At 41.4% G+C, this 18,972-nt stretch overlaps 1 long non-coding RNA gene across 1 annotated transcript in view; it reads right to left on the bottom strand.

Moving 5' to 3' along the window:
* The window catches only part of LOC109280802 (uncharacterized), a 618,149-nt gene extending 601,192 nt beyond the window's left edge, over positions 1 to 16,957 (bottom strand). Inside the window, exon 1 of the long non-coding RNA XR_002087225.2 lies at positions 16,803 to 16,957. This is a non-coding gene — a long non-coding RNA (uncharacterized LOC109280802). The remainder of the gene's footprint in view (positions 1 to 16,802) is intronic.
* Positions 16,958 to 18,972: the final 2,015 nt, after the last annotated feature.

Consider the following 18,972-nt stretch of genomic DNA (forward strand, 5'->3'; position numbering starts at 1 on the left):
CTTGCGGTTCTATTCTCTTGGCAGAAAGCAGTGGGGATTGATAATCATGTGTGTTATAGTTCAGCGATTATTAATAAATGGATGAATGAATATGATTTATTGTAAATGCAGGTCTTCCATTCTTTCTGTACTAGTATTCTGGTATTTCACAAGTTATATCTATCAAACTGTCTTACGTCTTCGTGACATGAGTATCCAAATGTGGTCATAGCTTCCAGGACTTTATCAAGTTTACTTTCACATGCTCTCTACAGGCAGCCTGAGTTGTGCCATAAATCGTTTTGGTGCACCAAGAGCACCACATCCTAAAAATGATGAGAACGAGGAGGGAATGTGTAATGGGGAATATCTTCCTTTTGGAAAGAGAAGCCTCAAAATAAGAAACTAAGGATGAAAAATGTATATCTGGGCCTTATCCTATCCTGTTCTAATTCTTTTACATCACTTCCATCATGGGCTATTCACAAGATTGTATGCTTCAGCACTACTACCTGTTTTTGTTTCTAAGACACGGTTCCCTTTTAGACTAAATTTTCTCATAAGGAAGGAAAACATTGGAGCTATAACATACAGCCATGTAAAATTCAATGAGTTTTGATTCTTTTGAGCCTTGGAACCAAGACCAGTGGGCTGGATTCATTTGGTTTTGCAGGTTCTGGTGTTTGAATCAGCTCCAGAATCCCAAGCAAATCTTCATTTTGACTGTTTTTATACAGCTTGTGAAAGCCCCAAACTTCACCATTCTCTAACCTTTTTACAAAGAGGCTGTTAACAATGGGGTGGGGAAATACCATGTGTATTGGTTTGCTATTCTTTCCTTCTGTCTCCTCAGGTAGGCAAGCAGCAGAATGAGTTTTGTCATCCTGCTTCTTTAAAAGGCTATCCCTCTAAAGGATAGGATTTTAGGGGGAAAACTCTGTCCAGTACTTCTTTGAGGGCATTCAGTTTCTCTCTGGCCAATTCTTGTATGTTGAAAATGGAAAGGCTCCTCCTCTGATTCCTACTGCTATGACTGCACTGATTGCTTAACACCCTGGGGCTCAGATACTTCTGAGTGCAGCACATTGTTGGGGAAGTTTAGTGACTGGGGCAGAGATGGGGTGTTGTGTTTCATATCCAGTGGCAGAAGCAAAACTAGAAAAACTTGTTCTGGCCTGGCATTACACAATAAAAAGGACAAGTGGAATTAAAAAGGTGTTTTGGCTCTGTATTGTTTCATTTATTTCCTAATAATCCCTGCCTATGCTTTACTATATTTAAAAAACTAAACCAAACAAAATAACTAACCATTTCCTTTAGCAGGAAGAAAGTTTTACTTTTTCCAGATAATTTAAGATCAGTTGTACAAGTTTGTGAGAAATAATTTTTCATTTGTTTTTGTTTGTCTTTTCACTGAAGATTTCAAAAAATTCTCCTTTTTGGTAGGGAGGAAACCTTTTCAGAATTCAGAACAAAACAAAACAAAGCAACCTCCCCCCTGCAAGAAAAAAATAATGGTGGTATTGAGGCTTTGGAAGTGTTTCCATGTGCCATAATTTATATGGATTTTTAATAACCATTTGTCATTATGGTTTTGTTATATGGAAATCCATATTATTGTTAATATTGCACATATTCACAGCTAATAGCATCACAGCTCCAAAGGAGCAATTATAGTATGCGAATGTGTATAAAGATTAATACACAAAACTCTGATAAATCTCAACTGGCCCATTAATGTGTAATGGGCCCTCAGGAGCCCCAAATCCCACAGTATATGAATGGCACATTTCTTCCCCCTTCTCCTTCCCTCCCCACTTTATTTTATACATATAAACTACTATAAAACAGAAAATTAAGCCATACAAAAATATGTTCAAACAATGTCAAGGGGCCAATCAAAAGACATAAAGCACATTCTTTTCTTATTAGAATACAACAGATTTCAAGCAATGCTAAGGATGTGACAAACATATAAAATCAAAGCAATACTGAATTAAGGCTCATATTTCTTTCTCAGCCCTCTCCAGTGTGTCTAGAGTTCGAAGGGATTGACAAGCATTGTATGATCTTACATTTCATATCACATCCTGACAATATCTAGGTATCACAGGCAGATTAAAGATAAACTTTCAGTCTTAATTATAAATCATATGTTTTCTTTTTTTTTATTGGTTTAAGTCAAACTCCTTGTCATTTCAATTAATCTTTTTTTTTATTTTAGTAAGAAAGAATGTGGAAGCAAATGTTCCCTTTGTTATGTAAGATATGTTTTACAATACCACTACATGGTGACAACTTCTTGTCCTCCTGTCACATCCTGTCCTTTAGACCATACTGCAGAAAAGCAATTTTCTGCCTCAAAAGCACTCTATTTTTTTTTAAAGTTTGTCTCTGGGCAATTTTCAGGTCTACTAGAGCTGCACAACTGTATACAGATGCGAAAGACCCAAAATAGGGCAATTTATTTGATTCCTCTTCTTCAAAACATTTAGCTGAGATTGCATATCCAACAGAGAAAGCCCAACAAGAATATTCAGAGATGACCTGCAGTGACACACATCCTCTTAAAAAAAAATCTGCATTAAACATCTTCTCCAGATTCTTAAAATATTCTAGATTTGCCTTTTGTTTAATATAACCTTTAACACCAAAATTTCCCAGGATGTTAGCAGCTAACTTCTATTTAAAAAAAACAAGCCCTAAGTACCAGTCAATTAAATATTGCACTTCTGGAGGTTTTTTTGGAGAAAGAATAGTTTCATTTTAAGTTGTGCATTCATTTGAATCTTTTTTTTTTCTTGGTAAAGAGTAATGGATAACTTAATGAGTAATGAATAATACATTATCCCAAAGTTCAGCTACTGATAACTTAGCATTTATCGATGCCTGAAGCTGGTGTGACCTCAGAATCCTCCTGATAGAGTTCTGCCCTAATGCAATAAGGGCATTCCCCAAAAGAGCTAAGACCTTGCCTTTATAACTGTCCACAGCCTGGAAATGATTTTACCAGAAGACGATTTACTAAGAAACTATTATAACTTTAGAATTTGGACGTCATTTCACTTTTTTAGGCTCAGTTAACCTAAGATGTTATTTAAAAACATTTGATAAGACTTTTAAAAGTGCAAATCAATAGAACTTGGGCTCCTTTGTGGAGAAGAGTTTTCAAAATGGGACTCAGATACTTTTGGAAGTTTTAGCTCAGCTCAAGGATTCATTTATACCTAACACCTAAAGCTTTTTTAAAGTATTTTTCTAAAATAAGAAGGCATGCACTTTTGACTTTAGCTTAGAACTTTATACTGGAACATACACTGATCATATATTCAAAATAACCTAATTTCACTGAATTATTAATCAAAGATTCTGCCCTCTCTTCCCTAGCCCCCACATAACAGGAATCTCTCTATGGTACCATACACATTCTCATGTTATCTTCCAACTTCCTGGCACTAAGGACATAAAAAGGGCCATGCTTTGTCTAGCTGAACCTTGTCTGCTAGATTGGTTCATGTATCTGTGAAAAGCTCCAAACAACCTGAATCATGCCAGGCATAATATTGTAAGAGGTCAGGTCAGGCAGGTACCTGTTGAATCATCAGGTACCTGCCTAACTTAACCTCTTACATTCTTTTTTCCCCTCACCTTTTCTCCCCTCCCCTCCTTTTCTGCTCTTTGTCTCCCTGATTTCCTACTGTTTCCTTCTTCACTGAGAGCCTCTTTCTTGCCCTGTATTATAACCTCTGTAATGTTTCCCTTTGGCCTTTTTCCTCACCTTGCTTTCTGCCCCCTGCCCCCTCACCCCCTGTTTTACTTTTTGTTTCTCCTTTCTACCTATTTATATTTTCACTACATCCTCTCACACTTTGAGGTTCTCTCACTCCTGTTTTCCTGATCTCCAACTATTTTTTTCACTGCAATGTCTCCCTCTGGCCTTTTTTTCCCCTTGCTCTCTTCCCCCTCCCCTCTCTGCTTTACCTTTTGTCTTTCTAATTGCTCTCTATTTACATCCTGCCACACTTTAAGCTTCTTTCATTTTTTGGAGTCTCAGAACAGCAGAGACTCCCTATGCCTGATGAAGGGTGACTGAGCCTGAAAGCTTGCTAAGAACTTTTTTCCAACAACTCAGCTGGTCTAATAAAAGATATCACATCTACTCAAAGAACCTTGCCTGTCTATGTCCTTAGACCTACATGGCTACAACCAAAAACCCATCAAAATATTTATGCACGTATTGAAGTGTTTTTTGGCAGTGCATGTAAGCACATGTTTAAAGTCATACTGAGGTTCTGTGTTGGAGGCAGGGACAGGTGGCTGACTCAGGGCTGGGTGGAAGCTCAGGGGAACTGGAGCTTCTGGCTTATTGCATTTACTAACAGAATAATAGAAAATTAGGGTTGGAAGGGACCTCAGGAGGTCACCTAATCCAACCCCCTGCTCAAAGTAGAACCATCCCCAATTATATCATCCCAACCAAGGCTTTGTCTACCAGGTTCTTAAAAACGTCCAAGGGTGGAGATTCCATAACTGACCTGGGTAACCTGTTCCAGTGTTTTACTACCCTCCCAGTGAAAAAGTTTTTCCTAATATCGATCCTAAACTTCCCTTGCTGCAACTTCAGATTGTTCCTCCTTGTTCTGTCTGCTGCCACCGAGGACAGCCTAGCTCCAGCCTCTTTGGAACCACCCTTCAAGTACTTGAAGACTGTTATTAAATCCCACCTTCATCTTCTCTTCTTCAGACTAAATAAACCCAGTTCCCTCAGCCTCTCCTCATAAGTAATGATCCCCAGCCCTCTAACCATTTTCACTGTCCTCCTGTCTCACAAATTTGTCCACATCTTTTCTGTAGTGGAAGACCCAAAACTGGACACAATGCTCCAGATATAGCTCCACCAGTGCCGAATAAAGGGGAATAATCACGTCCCTTGATCTGCTGGCAATGCTCTTACTAATGCAGCCGAGTATGCCATTAGCTTTCTTGGCAAAAAGGGCACACTGGGTATTTACACATGAGCTCCAAAAGTGTGTGGGGAGGTGCTTTAATTAAGGTATCTGGAGAATCATGTGCATCAGCGCCCCCACACTGAAAAATGGTGGTGGAGGTGCTTTAACTAAAGCTTATCGAGTGAGCTTTAATTAAAGTCCCCCTGCCACCATTTTTCAGTGCAGGGACACTGATACACAAGATACTGGAGTCTGCTCAAATGCACTGTAATTACAGCAGCCTCTGTGCAGGTCTATAGGTGCCCACCGTTGGCTCATATTTAGCTTATTATCCACTGTAACCTCCAGGTTTTTTTTCTGCAGAGCTGCTTAGCCAGTGAATCTTCAGCCTGTACCAATGCATGGGATCATTCCATCACATGCACTTGTCCTTCCTGAACCTCATGGGGTTTCTTTGGTCCAGTCCTCCAATTTATCAATGAATTCTTGCCCTACCCTCCAGCTTGGTGTCATCAGCAAACTTGCTGAGGGTGCATGCCACCCAATTTTCTAGGTCACTGATGAATATATTGAACAAAACCAGACCCAGGACTGACCCCTGGGACACTTCACTTGATACTGGACCCAGAAATGACAAAATGCAAGAATGACAAAATGCAAGAAATGACAAAAATGAAGCAAGCTTCAGCTGGGAGTGTCATGCAACCCCATGTGGGGCTCCCAGTCACAGGGGTTCCCCATGTGTGTGAAACCCCCAGGGAGGAAGGATTGCTGCTGCAGTAAATCCCTGGGGTGGGGATGATTTCCACAGCAGTAATCCCTGCTACCCTGGGGGTGTGGGAAACCCTCAGGAATGAAATATGGCCCCTGCAGCAATCCTCTGGCCCCAGGGATTTCCCACATCCCTGGGATGGGAGGGATTGACCCTGCAGTGATCCTCCAGCCCCAGGGATTTTTCACACCCCAGAGACCTAGGGATTATTGTTGCCATGATCCCCAGAGCCTGGGATTTTCTTGCGGGGCATGGTGTGCTCCTGTGATTGGGAGCCCTATCAGCATACGGGGTTCCCAGCCAGTGGGGAGACCATTCTACACATGCAATTTAAACTTAGATAGGAGGCAGCTATAAAATTAGTACATTTCTGAGGTTGGAGCTCATTCTCAGGGTCTAACTTTATAACTGGTTGGAACTTTGTATTGTGTGATAGCTCCTTTGCATGTGTAGCTGGTCTCCAGTTTAACCAGTTTATTGAGCAATACCTGTAATATGTAGAAGGGACCAAAAATTAAATTCCTAGGGTTTGGTCCATAAAAATCTTAGAAGAACAAGTGTAAATAGTAGACCCAAAATAGGAATAAAATTTTTTAGGAATCAAAATTATGTTAAGAGCTGGAGCTGGACAGGAAAAAAGAGAAAGTAAATTATTTTCAAGACTGTCTTCGTTCCTCATGCCTGATTTGGACTACATGAATATTTAATTATTCAAGGAACTCATTAATGTATCCCTCTGTATGTTCAACTTGCTACAACAAACCTTCAATTCCACTGTTGGTTGCTGTCAGTTGGTTACAAATCACTGACTGTTTTAAGTACAACTCCAGACTGATGCATTCATTTTGGTTTCTTTAAAAGTAGTGCAATGGCTGTGTCAATCAGAACTTATCAGGAATAAAAGCAAAGAAACTGGTGATGCAGAAATCTACCTGGCCTGAAATCTTTTGCTTTTCAATTTCCTCTTGTATTTGGATCATGCAGGTATGGTTTAATGTTATATAATATAAACTAGATTGATATAGTGTTAGTTGTGCCAAAATATCTTGAATAGCCCTTCACAATAGGGCTGATTACAGTTCATAGAGTATGATTTAGATTTAGTTACTCTTTTTAAAATGTGGAAGTGAGCTCTAAACAAACATTTTGAGACCCTTTCTTTCAATCATGAATGGTTGCTATGGTTGGAGAAAAACGTACACAGAAAACTATGCTGAAGGGACTGCATGCAGAAGTGCAGTAAAAACTTTGTTCTTAATTCCACCCATTCAGCTGAGATATTGCAGGGCATAACTTAGGCCTCATACAGACATTCATTTTTTTTCCTGGGAGAATCACTTATTTCCCAGGAAAACCATGAGCATACAGATGTTCACATTTTTTCTCCCAGAGCTAACAGAGAAAAATAACCTGGGGAAAACTAGGATTAGATCACTTCCAGGGAGTTGTTCCTGGGACAGCAAATATATGTATATATCATGGCTTTTCTCAGAAATGAACATAGTCCTCTAGCATCTCCCCATCCCTGCCCCAGGGAGACAGTGTACTACTTGTTAGACTCTACCGCTGCAGATGGGAGTAGAAATTTCCCCCTTCGCAACCCCCACATTGTGCTTCAGGGAAACACAGGCTGACCATGGGTGGTCTGAGTCAGTCAGTCAAGGCTGCCCTATGCACTGCTGCCATCTGTCACCAGGCAGCCTAAGGAAATGTGAAGGAATGCTGTGATGTAGGCACAAGAGCTCACCAGGCTGCGAAGTGTCAGCACTGCAAGCTCTCCACTTTTAGGCCCTCAGCATTCAAATGTCTGTACATGAAGTACTGGGTAAGTTTCTCTATCAGAAGAACAAACCCAGGGAAATTCCCCCAGATTGTTTGAATGTGTATACATAGACTTACGGTTTACAGTCATTTTTTGTACTGCATAGGAGGAACGCATTTTCAAAATGCACTTGCTTGCTTCTCTAGGTTTAAGTGTACAAAATACATATCTATACAAAACACAGAGATTTCTATGTTACTAGTATTAAAATAATTTTGTTTAGCTATTACTTTCTTCTGTCGTGTGAGAGGGCACTGCTGTTAGTTAAAATACAAGTTATCCACTATTTAATGCAAAATGTATGAACAGTTTGGGGAATATGAACTGGAAACCAGGTCTCCCCTCTCCCAGGCAAATGTCCTGATCATTTGACTACATTCGTGTTCTCTTGATATTTTTCTGTGGCCTAAGAAATCTCGAATTCTCTTTCCAAAAAGCCACCTCTTCAACAGAATTAGGGAATGCTCCCTTCACCACTTTAAAACACCTCATAGCCAGGGTGTTAAAGGTAAGGTCTTCATCATTGCATTTCCAGGTTTGGAGTTTCAAACCAGTGGCAGTGGATGGGTGGCATGTGCCTGGAAGCAGCTGTAACAGCCATAACAGATTTCTGATATAGTACAGAAATGCACTATTTTCTGTGTGCATGGTATTAGGGAGCGTAAACAGCTAACTCAGGGCAGGAGTGTCCACTTTGAAGGCCAGGTGCTTGAAAGTTAAACCTCCAAAAGTGCAATGCTCAATACTAAGTCCCTCTGTAGATCTACCCCTAAACTTTAAAAAGCAGAAATACCTTTCACATTCCTGAACTGTTTCTCCTATTAAAAAAAGATGTCTGAGAAGAAACCATTGTGGAATAAAATCTTGTTGGAAGGGGACCTATACTCTCAATGAAATTTGACCACTGAGCCCCTCTCGCCTACTCCTATAGGAGAACTGCACATAACTCTAAACTAAATTAAAATTAAATTAAACCCACATAAATTACATGAGCAAAGCAATAGAAATAGAAAGGAAAAAATCTTGGGATTTTTTTAATTATTCATGAAATTAGACATATTTCAACACCACCAAACTACTATAGCAAAGCAATAAGAGTATATGCACCAACTCCGTCTGGCCTGGAAGCTTGAAAAAATGAGACTGCTACTTGCATACTTGAAGTGTTGCCCCACGATCATCTAATTTTTGTATATACTGTAGCTCAGAAATTTTTAGTGTAAAATCACTCAGTATAATATGCAAAAAGATATATGTAACACTAATTTTAGAGATTCGTTTTTTAATCAAACCAAAAAAAATTATAAAGCATTTATCTGAACAAGGGACAAGACTTTTCATGATTTCCATAGATTAACCTTATTCTTCTTTTTTTTCTTTCTAAATATGTTTCCAATAGAGATAAATTATATCGTAATGATTAATCTGTTTAATTTCACCTTTTTGTGTTCTTCAATTATTTACCAGTAAATTGTTAAAAACTCAATGCATCAATTTTTCATAATTATTTGCCAGTTTCCTTTGTGAACAATTATTCTCAGCCATAATTATTTGAACTTTACACTCAAATAATTCATGGTGAATATTCTGTGTTTTCATTGGTTAGTTGTGTAGTTCACATGGTTTATATAATTAACCAATGTCAGCTGTGAATTTCAAGATAAGACATAACTTACAATTTACTTTAAGAGAATGTTTTATGTTGAATATTTAGAGTTATTTTTTTCTTTGACACTTAATTCCTTGCACTATAGTTGGGAGATCAAATAGAGGTAGTGAGTTTAAAAAATATGACCACAATACATCAAACTTACATTCTAAATGAAATAGATCATTTAAAAAAAGCCCTGCTTGATTTATAATGTGGCCACACAGTAAGAGTAACTGAGGGAGGGGGCATATAATTGGGGCAGTAGCCCAGGGCACCACCTTTGCGAAAGGAGAAGGAGAGCACAAAAATTGCTGCTGTAGCAATGGTTAGCAGTTGCTGTTGGTAACATGACTGCCAGTGATGCCTTGTGAATTGCTGTTGCCCAGGGTGTGGAGCCACCCTGCTGTGCCTCTAGGGCCACATGGATCATGATGTAGACCCCACATCTCTTCTTACTGACATCATGTTTTCTGGATTACTCCTCTTTTTTCACCATTTTATCCATTTATTCAAAACTGAAAGAGTGTAATACACTCATTTCCATCATATTCCCATCAATTTCCAAAGGTATAAGAGAAACAAAATCAACACCTGAGAGAAACATTTTAGACTAAAAAAAAAAAGAAAACTTCAAAATCTCATCTAGCAAAATCCCTTACTTAATTTTAAGGGAGAAGAATGCTGTTTAGTGTCACAACTCAAGGGTGTGATTTTTTTTTTTTTTGTGTGCGCTTTGGCACTGCTGAATTATTTTCCCGCCATTTGTAGCTTTCTTTGCAGGGTGCATTTCTTCGTTGCAACACAGAAATGCACGTTGCAAGGAGTTCCCACCATTTGTATTTAAATTCGTGCCCCACTATTGGTCAGTTCTAAATTATTCCTACGTGGCGGCTAGCGATTGGCTTGCTGGCCATATAAGAGGCTTGAGTGGTTTCTGCCCAAGTCGGAGAACTTTGAGCATGCTGCAGAGTGCCTCTAAGGAGATTTGACTTGTGGCTAAGCTGATCGATAGACTGATCACCTATTGATTCTTCTCCCCGTCGCCGAACGATCCCTCGACGTACCCTTCCCTGCGCGCAAAGTTCCACGGAGCCTCGAAAACTTCATGCGAGTGAATCAGAGCTCTTTCCGAGTCCTTAAACTAGGATTTAAGCGAAGTATTCCTGGAAACGTTCCAGCCTACACCGCGACCATCTTCGGTGTAAGTAAACAATCTTAAACAACCATTAAGCGTCCGTGCCTAATTCTAGCGCACCGCCTGCCTTCCCAGACCCGGCGTGTCCAGGCTGCTGGCCACAGCCTGCGGCGCAAAAAAAGGGCCTCGGATCGTTCCCGGCCCGCACATGGCGATGAGGATGGGATCAGGAGAAGGCACACTGGAGCTAGACTTAGTTCAGAACTGTCCTTGGCGCAGTGGAAAACGCCAAGTAGAAAACCTTATGGAACTGGAGGCGCATATCGCTTACCACCAGGCGGACGGAACGGGTGAGGGATTTATCAGCGGACGTCTTTCACTGAAGGGAGAAGAGGGAGCTTCCAAAGACGGAGCCCCAAAAGAGAGGGAAGTGTATTTGCACCCCGCGGCATTCGGGTGTATGATGAGCGATGAGCAGGTCCTGTTCAGGCCCCTCGACACTGTGTCCCTCGCCAGAGTCAACCCGGTGGGCGAAGTGAACCTGACCCTCACCCGGGAGTGTGCCCGTTGCCTAAGATATGCTCGGGAGAGTGAAGAACTGGTGCTGATCAGCCGGTTCTCCCCCTTCATGGTGGCGTCTAGATTAAGGGGTCGCGAGCTTCCATCTGAGCTCCGCAAAGATCTGGAGATGGAGCAATGCGCTGCAGATGAGAGGGTGACCCCACAATACGACAAGGGGGGAGTGTTAACTGCAACTTTTCGTACTATAACTGATTTAATGCAAAACAATTTAAGTTTGAAAGCCCAGCTGCGTATGGCTGTTCGAGCGGTCAAAGAAGCGGCTGAGAAAAAGAATCCTGAAACACCAGTCCAAGATGGCGCCGATCAAAAGGGAGACCGCGTGGAAGAACCGGAAAAGAAGGGTGGAGCTTCGGAGGAACCCGCGAGAGTTCGGTCAGCGACTCCGCCCATCGACGCAGCGTCGTTTCCGGCAACCCCGCCCATTGATGCAGTGCTGTTTCTGATGACCACGTCTTCCTGCCGACAAAAGGGAGAATCAAATGAAGGCGTGCATCCACCCCTCCTGCTTGAAGCGATAACAGCAATGACTCCCACAGCAACAGTTCAGCCTACAACCACAAATAACTGAGTTGCCACTGCCTACTATGCTCGTACCAGAACTGAACTACAGGATTTATGCAGAGAATCAAGAATCCAACCTGAAGAAACTCTAGCTGTATGGTTGGGACGTTTGGTCGTGGAACTTGGATCCGACCTGCTGAACCAGGAAGAAGCAAGCTTCTTAGTCAGACAAGCTTCGTGGAGTAGAGGACATGTCACTGACATCGACATGGTAGCGGTTAATGTTCACTGGCCTATTCCACTGCCAGCGCTTGTTGCAGGACTGATCGGTCAAAAAGCCCACATATGGCATGACGGACGGCCAGAACATACCGGCGCAGAACATCTCATGCTAGCAATCATCGGAGTCTCGTACTGTGCCTGGAACCCCAGAGCATGTGCGCTGGGACTGACATCACTCCAGCAAATAAGACCATGGCCTCACCGTCATCTATGAGATCCTGGAACCGTTCCAGTGACCGTTCACAGCATAGATAGTTGTCTTGAGGTTTATGGGCGAAAAAACATTGTAGTCCTCCGGATTCTGCTCAACCCAATGGTGAACCAGCCTGTGAGTAACCTCCTTCGTCAGTTGTCCTGACTGCGTATCCTGATGGAGCCAAGATTATCCAGTGATCGGGAACGTCAACACCCGACCGAGATTCAAGGCACAAAACACCGCGAATCCAATCTTCCATCATTGCCACAGAGAACACCAGAGGAGCGATACATGTTTAGATTTCTCCTACAGCGTTCTGAACTCAATAAGCGGCAACTTCAGATTTTAGGGGACGCAGGCCAATGGCAACTGGCCTATGAGTTAGGTTTCCATTACCTAGAAGAATTAGATGACGGCTCCTTGACGATTTCATCTAGTTGAGTGTGCAAGAGAGGGTAGTTTAAAGAAGCAAACACCTGTATTATATGTTTTAAAAATGATAGTGTAGTTCCATGGAAATTTTGTAAATATATTGAGATGCGTTAACTTATTTTTTTTGAGAGTTTTGTTTACAGATCTGGAATTCAGAGTGCATGGTGAAGAGAAGCCCCAAGAAGGATAACATCATCGAAGAAAGTGAGGGCCTGACGCGCGACTTCGCCATAACGCCCACTGAAGCCCTGATCATGCAGTTTTTTGTTATGTGTATATGTATTTGTGTTGGTTATTATTTGATTCGATCCCTGGAGGACGAACTTCTTATGTTAGCAAATTTTGTGTTTATTCGTTTTGTTCGATGACTCGTGATAAGAACTCTTAATTACTCGAATAACGAGCGTGCAGCATAATTCAGCTATGCCTTCAGCAAGGGGGGATGTCACAACCCAAGGGTGTGATTTTTTTTTTTTTTTGTGTGTGCTTCGGCACTGCTGAATTATTTTCCCGCTGTTTGTAGCTTTCTTTGCAGGGTGCACGTCTTCATTGCAACACAGAAATGCACGTTGCAAGGAGTTCCCGCCATTTGTATTTAAATTCGTGCCCCACTCTTAGTCAGTTCTAAATTATTCCTATGTGGTGGCTAGTGATTGGCTTGCTAGCCCTATAAGAGGCTTGAGTGGTTTCCGCCCAAGTCGGAGAACTTTGAGCATGCTGCAGAGTGCCTCTAAGGAGATTTGACTTGCAGCTAAGCTGATCGATGGACTGATCACCTATTGATTCTTCTCCCCGTCGCCGAACGATCCCTCGACGTACCTTTCCCTGTGTGCAAAGTTCCACGGAGCCTCGAAAACTTCGTGTGAGTGAATCAGAGTTCTTTCCAAGTCCTTAAGCCAGGATTTAAGCGAAGTATTCCTGGAAACGTTCCAGCCTACACCGCGACCATCTTTGGTGTAAGTAAACAATCTTAAACAACCATTAAGCGTCCATGCCTAATTCTAGCTTGCCGCCTGCCTTCCCTGAACCGGCGTGTCCGGGCTGCTGGCCACAGCCCGCCGCGCGAAAAAAGGGCCTCGGATTGTTCCTGGCTCACACATTTAGGACTGAGGATGGTTTATGCTACTGGAAGCTAATGCAGTATGCACAATCAATCAATATTTGAACCAAGCTGTGAGGAAGTGTCCTCATTAAGCCTCCATGTATATATAGTTCACAGCCTCAGGCTTCAAAAGGGTAAATTTATCTTTAAAGCTTTCTGTGTAGAACTACACTGGATTTTCCCCAAACATCTGAAAAATATAAACTTTTAAATAAATAAAATGATAAGCAGTGATGGGTTAACGCTATTCTGTTGTAATTGGTTAAGACCAGCAGTATGCTCCCTTTTTCTATAGAATGGTAGGCTGTTAAAGAATAGCTCTTGACCACTCTTGAGTACCTTTGATATTGGTGCAAATTAGTTAAATAAAATATTACATACACATGAAAATGCAAAGGAAGCTGCAACCAAGGAACCACCTTCTAGATCACATTAAATATTTCATTGAATCAAACAGAAATTAAAAATGGAAAACAAAACAGGAAATCATCATCTGGATGCTATGTTACTTCTGTCTTTTGACAGCTGAATGTCGACACAGGACATTTTGTATCCATCCACAGGTAAATTAATCCCCGTATTTTGTGAACTGATTGGCAGGTACCAAAAATATCATGGATACTACCAGAAATGAACAAAATAAATAATACATGTACTTTGTTCCCTTTTGTTTGCATGCCACCTTCCACTAAGCTGCTCTATAGTCTTAAAGGGAACTTTTAATTAGCTGGAAATGGAATTATCATGGTCTCTACAGGGACTACAATCTGCAGGGTGGGGGTTGGCTGGTCTGCTGATTGTCTGGTTAGGAGCAGAGTTATGGGGGTTAAAAATGGCCCAGTTGGGAGAGTAGGAAGAACACAGCCATGGAGATGGGGCAAGTGGCTGGTCTTTTCTATCCTTGCCTCCTCAGGTTAACTCTTTTAGATCATGCCCACCATTTTTGCTTGATTTAACCACTCTGAACTCCTGCGTACATGGGCATTTAGACTGACATAACCCCAGTTAAGTTGATATAGATGTCATGTCTGTACATACACATAGACAGGGGAGTTCTATACACGTGCTCTGTCCTGGAGGGAGGGTGCTTTAATTAGAGTGGCTCTCAGACCACCATGTATATTCAGTGGCCTGCACTTCAAAATGCCAACGGGGCCATTTTAACTAAAGCTCATTAAATGAGCTTTAGTTACAGTGCCCCCACTGCCATTTTGAAATGCAGGGACATTGAATACTTGTGGCATGGATGCTGCTGGAACATGCTGATTAGCACGCTCCAGTAGACTTGCAGCAGACTTGATTAATCGAGTCTGCTCTGACATATGCTAATTAGCATGCATCGAAGCAGAGGTCTGTCATATGTGTAGGTGCCCCCTGAGACATACCAGCTGTGTCTGCAAAGCTCCAAGCAGTGCTGGGCAAAGATGCTCAAGCTAGTTCTTTAAAGACTAGATCTGGAAGTGGAAGCAGTATAGCTTTTAGAACCTTTCCTCTTCTTGCCCTTACTTGAACCTCAACAGCCCCATAAATTTTAATGGGGTTAAATTAATTTAAATGAAAATGGAAATGTTTTTCTAAATAAGTACAGTTTCCTGAATTGTGGCTTAATTCAGGATAGGTAATATTTCTTTATTTTATTAAGACTATCATACAGTAATCTAGTTAAGGCTAACACAAACTTTTTTCTCTAAACTTTTATAAAGGTAAAATCACATAGGTGATTTCAGGTGATTTCAAACATACTTAAAAATAGTGTTGTTTGAAAAAAAATAGATACTGTAAGCCATGTGTAGATGAAACAAGAGGTGTGTGTACTTGACACTTTTTAAAGCGGGCTAAATATTTTTGCACTGCTTTAATGGTGTCAGCGTTTGCACACCTCGGCAGCGTATTGCTTATTAATTCCAGTTACCATAGAGTGAAGCACCAGGCTCCTTGCAGCTCTGCAGGAAGCCCTGCAGGCAGCCTGGCAGCAGCCCAGGAAAGCAGGCTCTGCCCAAGAAAATTGGTGAGTCAGATCTTCCCTTTCCCCTCTCTCTGGAGCCTGCCCACCTGCCTGAGCTGTGCGGGGGCCCAGTGCTTCCCTCCGTGGCTGTGCTGGCCCCTGGGACCACCCGAGCTGGGTGCCTGTGGGTGGGTGCCACCTGGGGCGGTGCTGCTGCTGCCGTGGAGGGAAGCACCAGCCCCCCTCTGAAGCCCAGGGGCCGCTCTACCCGATGGCTGCTCTCCCTCCCCTCCCCTTCCCACCTAAGAGGCAGGTAAATCAGCAGGGTGTGTGCACGACACAGGGGTTTAATCAGCCCTAAATTGAAGTGGTGTTTTTTAAAACCCACTGCTTCAATTTAGGGCCCCTGTTTCATGTACACATGCCCATAAGTGATAAATGCTACCTTATAATTATTTTATTGTTGTCTGCAATGGTAGATATTTGTAATAATGCAGATAACAATGAATGGTAATGGTGGGTAAATGTGGTCTCTCTTAGGGAAATCTCTAAAAAATTATTCATGTATAAAATCAATATTACTTACGCACATGAACATCTGTGGATTTAAAGCTATCCAAATCTTTTCAAACCAGGCCAATATATATTTATATTAATATACCATTAACAACTATGGTTTATAAAATGTGAAGTGCTTTCTTTCATGAGTTGCAGACTTGATCAATTATACTCTCTCTCCTTCTCTATCCATTAGATCCCAGGGTGGAATTGCTTGTTAGACACTGGATAAGATTTTGTGCTGAGCTTCTTGACAAGGAGTTAGTGGAGCCCCCCACACCACCCCACTCTACTAGGATGCTCTGGGACCTGGACTGGTTCTTGACATACTTTAGACAGTCATGAGATGCTGTCCAAATTGTCATTCCTTCTGGCCCTCAGAGCTGAGTCTGGCATCCCCCAACCCAGACACATTCCCTATACTAGGACTTGTGAACAGGGCATCAGAAAGCAGTTTGTAGCTGATGTCTATAGTTCCTAGACTGCAAAATCTTTTCCCTGACAGATTCATGACTTCTGCACCATTGTATTCTGCCATTTCAAATCTTTTATCTAACAAAATAACTGGAATAGGGCTGTGAATCTCATCCATTATGTGGGGATGGGCTTACATCACAAAAGTATTCTCACGTTGATTATTTCTTACAAGTTTGGTATGTAATGCAGCCCAGAGCTCCATATATTCTCTTGCATGTGAAGAAATAAAAAGGTAGTTAAATACATCATGCTATTTTTAAAACAACAAATATACCCTGTACATATTTTGTATAGATACTTTCCCTAATGCTTATCCTAGGAAAAAATGCAGTTTTAAGCAATGAAGTACCCTTGGGTCACAACAGTTTGAAATGAGCTCCTTTGCACCAAGGAACAGCTTTCCCCATGTGGTCACTCACCAATATTTACAAGGGAAGGTCACTTTGAATGCCATCAGCAGATGAACAAAAACAGGAAGAAGTTTTTTTCGTCTTCACTGAGCTGGCTGATTCTGCCAAAGTGATAGCCGACATTGACATTACACTGGGGAAAGGCTGTCGTCTCTCCCAGTCCCAGCTCTGCTGTGGAAACAAAACAAAACAAAAACAGAAAAGGAAAGCATATTATGTACTTTTCATACGAAGGTAATGCAACAGCGTTAAAAGTATGATCTTTGGAATATAAATAAGGCTTTAATCTTGGCTTTGAAAACAGTTATCTGAAACTTTAAAAATTAAGATTTAAAAAGACCCTGAAGAAACTGAATCTCCTTCTATAAAATTAATCAATCGCTTTGAGGGCTTAGTAGAACGAAATGGCTATAAACATCTTATGTACCCAGCTGGTGGTAGAAGTTAGACAGAAATGACAATTTTGTTAAAAAAAGGGAAAAGCTGAGATTTGTAGTGACGATTAAATTCTACGCATACACATACGTGCACACCCAAATGGCAGGCAGTGACAGCATTTTATAGTTACATGTGGCCTACGGAGAAGTATAAGCAGGGAAAGGTGAAAGATTAATGAGGGATTTTTATTTTATTTATTTATTTATTTATTTCATTTTTCTATCATCTATGTGAATTATTACCTATATGCCTGATATGTCCTAAAAGAAAAAAAAAACTGTGATGAATAAATAAACAGCTCTAGAAATCTTCAATAGGGTGCTTTACCTTGCAGGGAATATTATCATTGGCTTTTGATACAATTTCTGCTGCAGGGAAAGACTTTCAAAGCTCAGAATGCTGAAGTATTGCCAGGCGCTCAAAGACCCCCCGCTGTGCACGTCAAACTAAGAAATCTCTCTGAACTTGTCGAATTAAAAGTCATCTCTCTCTCTCTGCAACCCCTGCATGAGCTGGGAAGCTCTGTCCTCATTTTTTTTTTAGGCCTTCCATGATAAACAAATGGAGCCTGGAGCATCTTTATTCTTTTCAGGCACATAATTAAAATTCTTTAAAAAATGTAATTGAAGACAATGAATTTCAAAAGGAGGTTCTAGTTAACAATGAGACTAAAACTGTTTGAATAGGCCACATTACTTTACCATTCAATTGTGTTTCAAAGGTAAAAGCAAAACAGCTTGTTAAGATCCTGGGTAAGTGTCTTTTTTATTTTGTTTGTACATCAAGAGGATGCTCCAGACTTAAACATCTCAGCAGGATTTATGCTTTCTGGAATGTCTTAAGACTTAATTACTGAAACTGCAAAGAGGAGTAAACTATTAAAATATGAACAAAGCCAGATAAGATCCCTCGATGCTGAAAATCATTATTTATATATCCCCCACCAAAATTAAAGAACTTTAATTCATGTTTGTGTTTTATTGGGAATACTCTTTCATTCATCCAAAACGGTGCATGTATTCACAACCTTGCAAACATTTTCAAATCTGACAATGCCCATAATGTTAATTTGCTGTGACTTTTATTACTGGGAAACCCTGCAGTGATTGGCTGTAGTAAATTCCTGTAATGATTTCCTCTCTTGCCACCCCGCAAAATTAGCAAGGGCCAATGTAAAATAGAATATAAAAATGAATGGAAAAATACTTAGGCTAGGTATACACGTTACACTGAGTGTGCAGTAAGTGCACAGAAAGTACTCTAGAGCCATAATTGAACAGACACTCATGGCACAGAACACTAAAAATGGTGGATCCTGATCTAAGTTCACCCTGGATGGATGGGGTATCAGATTAAAATGCTTTAGGTTAGAGCACTTTATCAAACATTTGTACCAGATCCCATCACAAGTCAAGGTAGGTTGCCAGCATCCCAGGGGCCCCCTCCTGGGTGAATTGTTAACTTTGGCCAGTGCTCGTCTGCTCTGGGTGAGCTGCCCCCAGGCTGTCACAGAGGGAAGACAGAAAAGGCTCAGTCTCCCCCCTGGGTGGCTAGGCAGAGGGATGGGGTGAATGGAAACCCTTGTTATGGATTCCCCCCTACCCCCAGATTTCTGGCTCAGGTCTTGGGGGAGGCAGGTCTGGTCTGCATTGCAGGAGAAATTTGTTCCTCCCCTGCCCACCCCAGCCTCCTGACAGCTGCAGCTCAGAGCTGCACTGAGGCTTATCACTGAGCTGGGAAC

The sequence above is a fragment of the Alligator mississippiensis genome, chromosome 2, assembly GCF_030867095.1.
Source record: "Alligator mississippiensis isolate rAllMis1 chromosome 2, rAllMis1, whole genome shotgun sequence".
Classification (NCBI taxonomy): Eukaryota; Metazoa; Chordata; order Crocodylia; family Alligatoridae; genus Alligator; species Alligator mississippiensis.